The sequence below is a fragment of the Urocitellus parryii genome, chromosome 1, assembly GCF_045843805.1.
Source record: "Urocitellus parryii isolate mUroPar1 chromosome 1, mUroPar1.hap1, whole genome shotgun sequence".
In the NCBI taxonomy this organism is placed as follows: domain Eukaryota; kingdom Metazoa; phylum Chordata; class Mammalia; order Rodentia; family Sciuridae; genus Urocitellus; species Urocitellus parryii.
Window position 1 is genome coordinate 195,923,093 of NC_135531.1, and position 9,238 is coordinate 195,932,330.

At 36.0% G+C, this 9,238-nt stretch overlaps 1 pseudogene; it reads left to right on the forward strand.

Annotated features, from left to right (window-relative positions):
* The first annotated feature begins 7,625 nt into the window (after nucleotides 1-7,625).
* On the forward strand, nucleotides 7,626-8,056 carry LOC113183194 (large ribosomal subunit protein eL34 pseudogene; annotated as a pseudogene).
* The last annotated feature ends 1,182 nt before the right edge of the window (nucleotides 8,057-9,238 follow it).

Below are 9,238 nucleotides of genomic sequence, written 5' to 3' on the forward strand. Positions count from 1 at the left end.
GTCTTGCTTACCACCTGCAGCTTCCCTTGGAAGCATTAGCAACACTTTCCTCTCCAAAGACTCTTTTATTTGCAGAGTGTGCACTGATTGGTTTCCTGTTCTCTAGGGTCCTCTGGATCCTCCAGATTGGGAGATCAGGTGACTCATGAGAGTTGAAGGTTCATTACAGGAGTCCTGTCATTCCCTGGATCCTGGCAGACTTTAGAGGGCAAGGGCTAAATATTGGCTACTTTTTCCTTGGCCCTTTTACTCCCTTAAATTTGGTCTCTAAGTTTTGGTTTCAAATATCCAGCAGATCAGGCTCACTAGCCTGAAAGTAGAAGTACTGGGTTTTCATTTTGATGTCTATAATTTTATAATTACCTCTCCATTTAATTATGATCAGTATTAGTACTAGAATTCAGCTTTATATACTATCTGTCTTATAGGTGATGGCTTATTATCTCAAATTAACTCAGGATGTTCTACTAGAAGGAGTGGTTCTGCAATACATTAACAGGCAGCAGTTATAAATGTTTAGAAGGAAAATACACAATAAAATTAACAGGAGCAAACACATGCAGTTTGTTTAATAGTTATGAACTAAGAAACATGGTTTTTATAATCCTAAACCTTTACTTAGTTATGTATTATACCCCCTGTTTATTCTGAGATCATAGCAATCTTTACAACAAAAAATCTAACGTTTGAACATAACACTAAATGAGTTAAAGTCTAGCATACTTTGCAGCCAGCCTATTATTGAATAAGGTGCTAAGTAGAACCTTATCTCAGGTAAGGTGGAGCTCCTGACAAATAACACTATATAACATTACATCTGAAACACGAATAAAAAAAAAAAAAAGCTAAGAGAGCTCCTAACTTTTGTTTTGTGGAAAAGTGGAAGAATGTTTCCATGTTTTACAAGGTTAATGTTTAAGCAAATTAGGCTCTCCTTATTATCTTTCAAAAAAAAAATTCACATTTCCATCCCACTGTAAAAAGTAACACAAAATTCTATATATATCTTATTGATAACAGGTTACCTTTATCAAGTTACAGAACATTAAACAACATAAATAAATCCCCAATTAAATTTGCTTTTTCTATATAAATTTGAAGGAGATTACCACTACAGACCACTTTAGCTTGGAGAATACCAGTTTGGTAAAGTGTTCCCCTAAGCTTTTAGATGTATACATATCTTTAGTAATATATATTTAGGGTGACTCAATCTTGTTTTAAATTAGCTGACTCGATTCTTGTTTTAAAAATTTGTTGAGAAGAGAATGGATCCCAATTAATGACTCTCTTATAAACATATATAAATATGTTTCCCCTGGGACAAGTAACTCCTCTTTAAGCAAGATGTTAGTTAGATAACATTAATCATCTTTTTCAGGGACCCTTTGGCCAAAATGACTTTACTTACTTTTAAAGGACTTCTAGAAGATCAGTTTTTGTTTCCTTTATCCAGGAGACACTCACAAATAAAGTTCTTAGATGAGAATGTTATATTTACATTTATGCAACAAATTGTATCTGAGAGAGATTGAATAATCTGGCATATTTAAAAAAAAACTGCCCTATTCTTTACCCTCCACATGCATTTATGGGGTTGGAGTACAGGATATTGTTGAGCCTGACCTGTATATACTGCCATCATTACCACTGTTTATTTTTCCTGCTTAAGACTTTAAAAAGAAAAGCCTTGTACATTGAAACCTTTCCATTGTCCTTCTCTGTACATTGACCTAAAATTTTTATTCCCAAATTTCTTCTGGGTTCTTGCAATTAAGTATCCCCCTGTGTACTCAAACCATCCTCCTTATTAGAGATTTCCTATACACCCCAGGCCCCCCATTTGCTCAATCCTCCTTATGGGGAATTATTTGTTTTTTGCACACACCCCCATTCTGCTTTCCTGGGTGTGGTCTCATGTTTCTTGAGTGTCAACCCCCTCTTCTTTCAGAGCAATTTTTGCACTTGTGTCTCAGACATACTACACAACCTTCAGGATGTCCCAACAAATAAGGAAGTAGTTCTTTCTTGAGGGTAGATTTTTCTACCTTGTTCCAAGCACAGTGTTACCTGGTCACCGTGGTGTTTGCTAAGGCCCTTTCCCTGAGTTGCCAATCTACTTTTGATTGTGGGTCTGTTGTCAGACTCAGGGATGACAGTTTCCTTCCCTACTCCAAGGCTGCTGACATAAGGCAGTGGAACATCTCCTCTAAGGAGGGAGTCCCCATGACACTCTAGTTGATGTATGGAAACTTATGTTGGGTACCAAGATTGTTAAAAATACCAGGATGGTGCAAAGAATCAAACGTGTGCTCCCAAGGAGCTTGGCAAGCTAAACTTTACTTCTGCAGAGGGAATGTTACCAAAGAAAATCCACCAACCAAGCATACCTGGGCAAGCAGTCCACCTGCTTTTATCCCTAATGCTTTGCTGCCCCTTACCCTAATAGGAGGAACCTGGGGTTATAATCTACATGATTGGCTAATTTTAAAATTGGGATAGGCTATAGTTAAAATGGCTACAATTTGGATTTTTTTAACCTAATTTTATTTATTTATTTATTTTTATGTGGTGCTGAGGATCGAACTCAGGGCCTTACACATGCTAGCTGAGCCACAACCCCAGTCCCTACAATTGGATCTTATATCCCAATTAAGGCTTAGTACTACATTTCGAAAATGGACCACAGAACATTTTATTCTCACCTATGGTAGAGGTCATTTGTAAACTTCCATGTGAATGCCTCCCCCTCATATTGCACAATGTGGCAGATTTGTTAAATTTGTCCAAATTCCCTTTTCAAGGATTATATCTAAACTTTTCATCAGTTTCTTAATGACAGCCACAATTACTGAAAGGTTAAAAATTTCTATTCTAGAAAAAATTTATTCAGACCTCCTTGTCTGCTGATTTTATTCCATTCAATCTTTTGGACTATTTATAGCAGAGAAGAGTGCTGAGCCATCATAGAAACTGAAGAAAACTGGCGAGACAGGCAGATCTGTCTGAAAATCACCCTGAAAACTCATGCCCCATTGACTGAACATCAAGCAATTTGGAAACCCTATCTTCCCACCCACTTATGCCATATTCCAGCAAAACAAGAGACATCACTATTGAGTTTCTCATGGGACTAATGGCCTTTTCTCCCTGTTCAGAGGCAGCCACAATTACTCCTTACCAGTGATGCCTACAAAACTTTGGTTCCTCCATCCAGGCTGCCTGGAACCTCCCTCAGCAGATTACTTTTCACTTTATCAGGAAGGATAGAAATAGAAAGATGGCATCCCTTTCCTACAGAGTAGACACATATATTCTTTAGATAACACTGCTATGAGGCCTATGTGATGATATTGAGAATCAGAGGGCATATATCTTTAAGAATCTTGGGTACTGTTATGGTTTGGATGTGAGGTTTCCTCCCAAAAGCTCACATGTGAGATAATACAAGAAGGTTTTAAAGAGAAATGAGTGAGTTATACCCTTATCCTAATCAGTGAATTAAACCCTGATGGGATTGACTGCGTGTAACTGGAGGCAGGTGGGGTATGGCCAAAGGAAGTGGTTCCTTAGGAGGCTTGGCTATGGGATATATATTTTGTATCCAGAGCACGGAGTCTCTCTACCTGCTTCCTGATCAGTATTTGAGATGCTACCCTCTGCCACACACTCTACCATGATGTTCACCTTCAACTCCAGCCCCGAGGAATAGAGCCTGCTGTCCATGGACTGAAACCTCTAAAACTGTGAGCCCCCAAATAAACCTTGCTTCCTTTAGAGTTGTTCTGGTTGGGTCTTTTAGTCATAGCAGCAAAAAAGCTGACTAAAACAGGTGCCAAATTCCTCAGTAAAGACTATTCCTATTGCAATGCATACTGTAAGATGCTGTGGAATTTTTGCATAATTTTAGGGAAATACAGTTGGTGATACAAGAGGGAAATACACTTATGAATAATTTTGATAATAAAATTATTCAAATATCTACTTTAATCTTATCAAAATATTTAGAGAGATATATTTTCTCTGATTTTCATGATGTTTATGAGCTTGCTGAGAAGAAAATTCTTTGCGATTTAGGATTTTAAAGACGGAAAGAAATGTAGTGAACTTGAAAGAGAACAGCAGAGGGTAAATAGTTGGCAGGACACCATCCCTAATTCATCCTATGTGGCATGTATGCATCCTGAGTAGATGCATACCATGTACAAAAAAGCACTGCTTATAAAATAAAAAGATTAGTTCTACATAAGCCCAAGGACCCTAATAACTCTCACATAGTGCCCCTTATGAAAAGGAAAACAACATAAAGTGGCAGGAGATATGTCCCTGTCAATACTAGACAATTAAGCATAGCTTGTCCTGAGTATTAAAAGGCATTTGTCAAATGCCTGAGATGAGTAATATTTGTTGAGAACAGCAGATGAGGGAGATCAATTGAATTTGAAAAGAAGTACAAGTGAGTTGTGAGACATCACCTGGAGCAGCCCAGGAGCACTGGTGAGGGCAAATGTCTGGGCCACATGCAACAGGGTGTCAGCAACCGAAGCCAAGGATGTCAGGAGTTTCAAGGGTAATAACATAATCTGCACTGTCCATCCAAACGCGTTTGCAGCCATTGAAATATAAATGTAGGGATAGATTTTAACATAAAAGCTAATTACAACAAAAATGAAATGATCTATACCTTTTATAGCATGCTCTTTCACTTGATCGTTTGTCACTTAGATATCTTTCCAAATCACCTTCAGACTGTGGACTCACCTAACTCTAGTTCTCATCGTGCTGAGCACATTCTCACGCTGGGCTTTACTCATGTAAAGGCTAGGCTCTGGAGATCCTTTCTCCATCCACATGATCTGCATCAACCCTTGTCCTGGTCACTTCTCACTTGCCAACAAACACCCTTTTAAACATAGTCCTCTGTTCCTTAAGGACACATTACCACCCATCACTCTATAAACTGACCCTACTTCACTTTTCTGGATAGCATATATCACTTCTCTACTTGACATTTTATATGTGTTTATTGTCTACCCTTCCTACCAAAATATGAGCTCCAGGAATAACAAAGATTTTTAGGTTTAATTCACTGCCATATTCTCCATGGCCATTGGTTCTAAGTATATTATTTTTTTTCTAAGTATATTCTTTATAAATATTGTTGAAAAGATGAATATATCAATTATTTAAGTTGCTTATCATTCAAACTGACCTTGTGATACCTAATTTTGTCTTTCATATATTAAAATGGTGATAAAAATGCTCCCTCATCTACATTGTAAATGTAAAGATAACAATAAATTTTTATCAATAATAATAATTGATACTTATTGAGTATATGCTGAGTAGACTCCTCATTTAATCTTCTCTTTAACCTAAACATTGATTATACTTAAACCCATTGTGGAAGAGGAAGCTGAGCCTCACAGAATTCAGAACTTATGTGAATGATGTTTTATCCTAGTCAGCAAGACTCCACAGTACTCTCCTCAAAACTGCACATGCTACTTCCTTTAATACATGTAGGATGAGTTCAACTAATGATGATCAATGATGTAAAGTCATTACTGTCATTGTTTTTTTTTTTTTGTAATCACATAGTATTCCATCACAGAGTTATACTATATTTTATTTTACAAGTTCCCGATTGTTTATTTAAGCCACTTCATTTTTTAAAAAAACAAAAATCATTGCAGGTAGTGTTTCAATGAAATCCTTATATATTTGTGAGTATATAGAAAATACACCTATAGAACACATTTTCAGAAGTGTAACAAGTGGGCCAAGCTTTTTAAGCTTTGATGGCTCTAAGTTTCATTTCCAACAGATGGTACTTTTAACTTTCTATATCCAGACAGTGTCTTGTACATATTAATTGTTCTTTTATGCTTTGTTTTCACCATCACTATTCCATTTTATAAAAGTAGCTTGGAATTTACTATCAAGAATTTACAAAGACATAATCTCTTTTGCAAAACCAAACAAATTTATCATATTTCTCCCCCCGCCCTCCCCCCCCTCTCTCTCTCTCTCTAAGGAGTATTTAACCCAGAGGCACTTTACCACTGACCACTTTACCACATCTCTGTATTTTTTAATTTTTATTTTGAGAGAGGGTCTTATTAAGTTGCTTCTGGCTTAGCTAAGTTGCTGAGGTTGGCTTTGAACTTGAGATCCTCCTGCCTCAGCCTCCCAAGTTGCTGAGATTACAGGTGTGCACCAATACTTTCAGCTTCATACTGGCCTCAATACTTGAACCATGTTGTATGGCTTTCATATTTTTTTTAAGAAACTGTTACAATATCTTTGAAACTTTTGATTCCAAACGTAAACCTTGATATTTATTTTCAATTTAAGAAAGGTGTAAATGTCTTGGCTGTTTAATCTTTAAATTTCTAAGTGATACAAAAGGACTCTTGTAAATTATTAGCTATTCATGCCAGTAAATATCTTATATGACTTGCTCTAAATTATCTTGAGCAAGAAACTTCTGAAATGTTTATCCAGCTGCTATACATGTCCTTTCTGACTTTAAATTTTTCCACAAAGTACTTAAGAATAAAGAATAATTTCAATACACATATTACCTATGAAGACAAAAGCTCACTCAAAAAATGTACATACTTTAAATATATCTAAATCATATTTGTGTACTTTAGCCTACTGAAGGAAGCAATACAAGTCACTATACTATCTTTTTTCTTTCTTTCTCTCTCTCTCTCTCTCTCTCTCTCTCTCTCTTTCTTTCTTTCTTTGTACTGAAGATTGAACCTAGGTCCTTGCTCATGCGAGGCAAGTGTCTGGCCCCTGAGCTACATCCCCACCCACTGTAGCAGCAGCATCTTGAAGATGATGTACCCTAACTATGTCACTAAGACATCATTGAGCCAGGCGCAGTGGTGCACACCTGCAATCCCATCAGCTCAGAGGCAGGAGGATGGCAAGTTCAAAGCCAGCCTCAGCAACTTAGTGAGGCCCTAAGCAACTCAGCGATACCCTGTCTCTAAATAAATTACAAAAAAAGGCTGGGAATGTGGCTCAAAGATAAGGTACCTCTGAGTTCAATCCCCAGCACCAAAAAAAAAAAAAAAAAAAAAGACATCATTGAAAGTTTACATAAATATTGAAAACATTTGAAAAGTTGTTATAGCTCAAGATTATAATTAGCTTTTATGAATAAATAGAGTACCAATAAGATGCTAACTGGCATAAACAAAATTTGAAATATACATAGAATGATCTTAATTTCTGTCTCTTTTCCAGGGAACCTTTTCAAAAGATACTTAAAGAAATTTTCCAAGTTACATTGTGCAATTATTTGGGAAGCCTTTAAAAGTTCCATATATTTGATTACTTCTCCAATTCCTATACAGACAAGCTAAGAAGTGCTGGGAGGTTCAAGATAAAGGCATTGGTAAATTTGGTATCTGGTAAACCCTTTCCCCAACATCAGTGGCTTGTTGCATCCTCACAGGGTGGAAGCAGTCAATACAGCTTACTTCAACCTATCTTATACATGCATTAATCCCATGAGTGCTCTGCCATCATGAATTAATCATTTCCCAAAGCCCCACCTTAACACTACTATATTGCTCTTCCAGGAATGGTGTTTGGAGGCACACAGAATGGTTCAGCATTTGACATACTGTCATAGGCTTTCCTATAACACAGCCTCTAAAAAAAAAAAAAAAAAAAAAAAAAAAAAAAAAAAAAAAAAAAAAAAAAAACTAGGCTGTCTCAAACCCCTGGCAATAGAATTGTTTACCTTTATACAAAGAAGGTTGGGAAAGCACCAAAATCTGCGTGTGGTATGTGCCCAGGCAGACTTAAAGGGGTTCATGTTGTGAGACCTAAAGTCCTTATGAGATTATGTAAAACAACAACAACAACAACAAAAAAAAAAAAAAAACAGGTCATCAGGACCTATGGTGGTTTCATGTGTGCTAAATGTGTTCATAACAGGATCAAGCATGCTTTCCTTATTGAGGAACAGAAATTCGTGAAAGTGTTGGAGGCACAAGCACAGAGTCAGACAGCTAAATTTAAAAAAAAATGAAGCTTCTTTGAGTAATAAAAAGTCAAATGGAAACAAAAAGGTTACAATGTAATGAATTATTGAGGGGAGAGTCTCAACATTAAGACAACAGCTTAATATATGTACATATTATATCCATACACATTCCTCTGTGATAATTATTCAGAATTCAGAATGGACCCTTAAACATTCTTCATGTTTACTATAACTGGATCTTTGTAATTAAAGTAAGAACAAGATACTGTTGCTGAAAGACTTAATAGTTCACCAAACTGAATGCATAGAAAGAAATGTGGCAATTTCCCATTTTAGTTTGTTCATATTTATTTATTTTTGCTGTGTGTGTGTGTGTGTGTGTATGTGTGTGTGTAGTGTAAATGTAATGCAATCTGGAGCTAAGAATAAGGAAGAAAGCATCTCTTGCTTCTTTTTCTTCATCCTCCCTGGCATCTTCTTAGTTCAGGCCCTGATTACTTGTGCTAAGTCAGTTGTACCAGCCTCCTCTCTCTACAGAGTGCTACAAATTGGTTAGATTTGACAGTAAGTCATCGTTATCCACAATGAAAAGTAAACCAGTTTATTAATTAAAAACATAGGATTTTATTTAAGCCATAATCCAAAAAGAACACCTATCATATTTTTTAAAAATTTTGTGTGCCTGCATTATATGTAAAATATCAAGGATGGTTTTATACATTACTTTCCTGAGATATTTATTTGATAAATTTACAAACATTTCATTTTTCTGATGTGCATTACTTTGATATGCCCATAAATCATTTTGTGGTTTCTTTTTTTTTTCTTCTCAAATGTATGGCTCAAAGGACCATGAAGAAATGCATTCAATAAAAGCAAATTAAATTTTCGTTTTTATACCTACACATTCACCATCATACTTAAATAATTTGGAAACATGTTCATAATGGGAAACTGCCATTATGTGAACCATGCAATTGGACACATTGAGGGGAATGAAAAGCTTCAGAAACTGTAGTCCTTGTCACAGAGAGCACACAATTCTGTTGAAGCAATATGGTAGATACAAATGGAAATAAAATTTAAGGGTGTATACAATTTTGCATTAAGTGAGAGATGTACACAATAAGTACTATAGAAATTCACAGGATGAATATAGTACTTAGTACTTTGCAGCTGAAAAACCTCTGATTTACTCTCATCTTCAACAGAATCACTCTGCTTTTA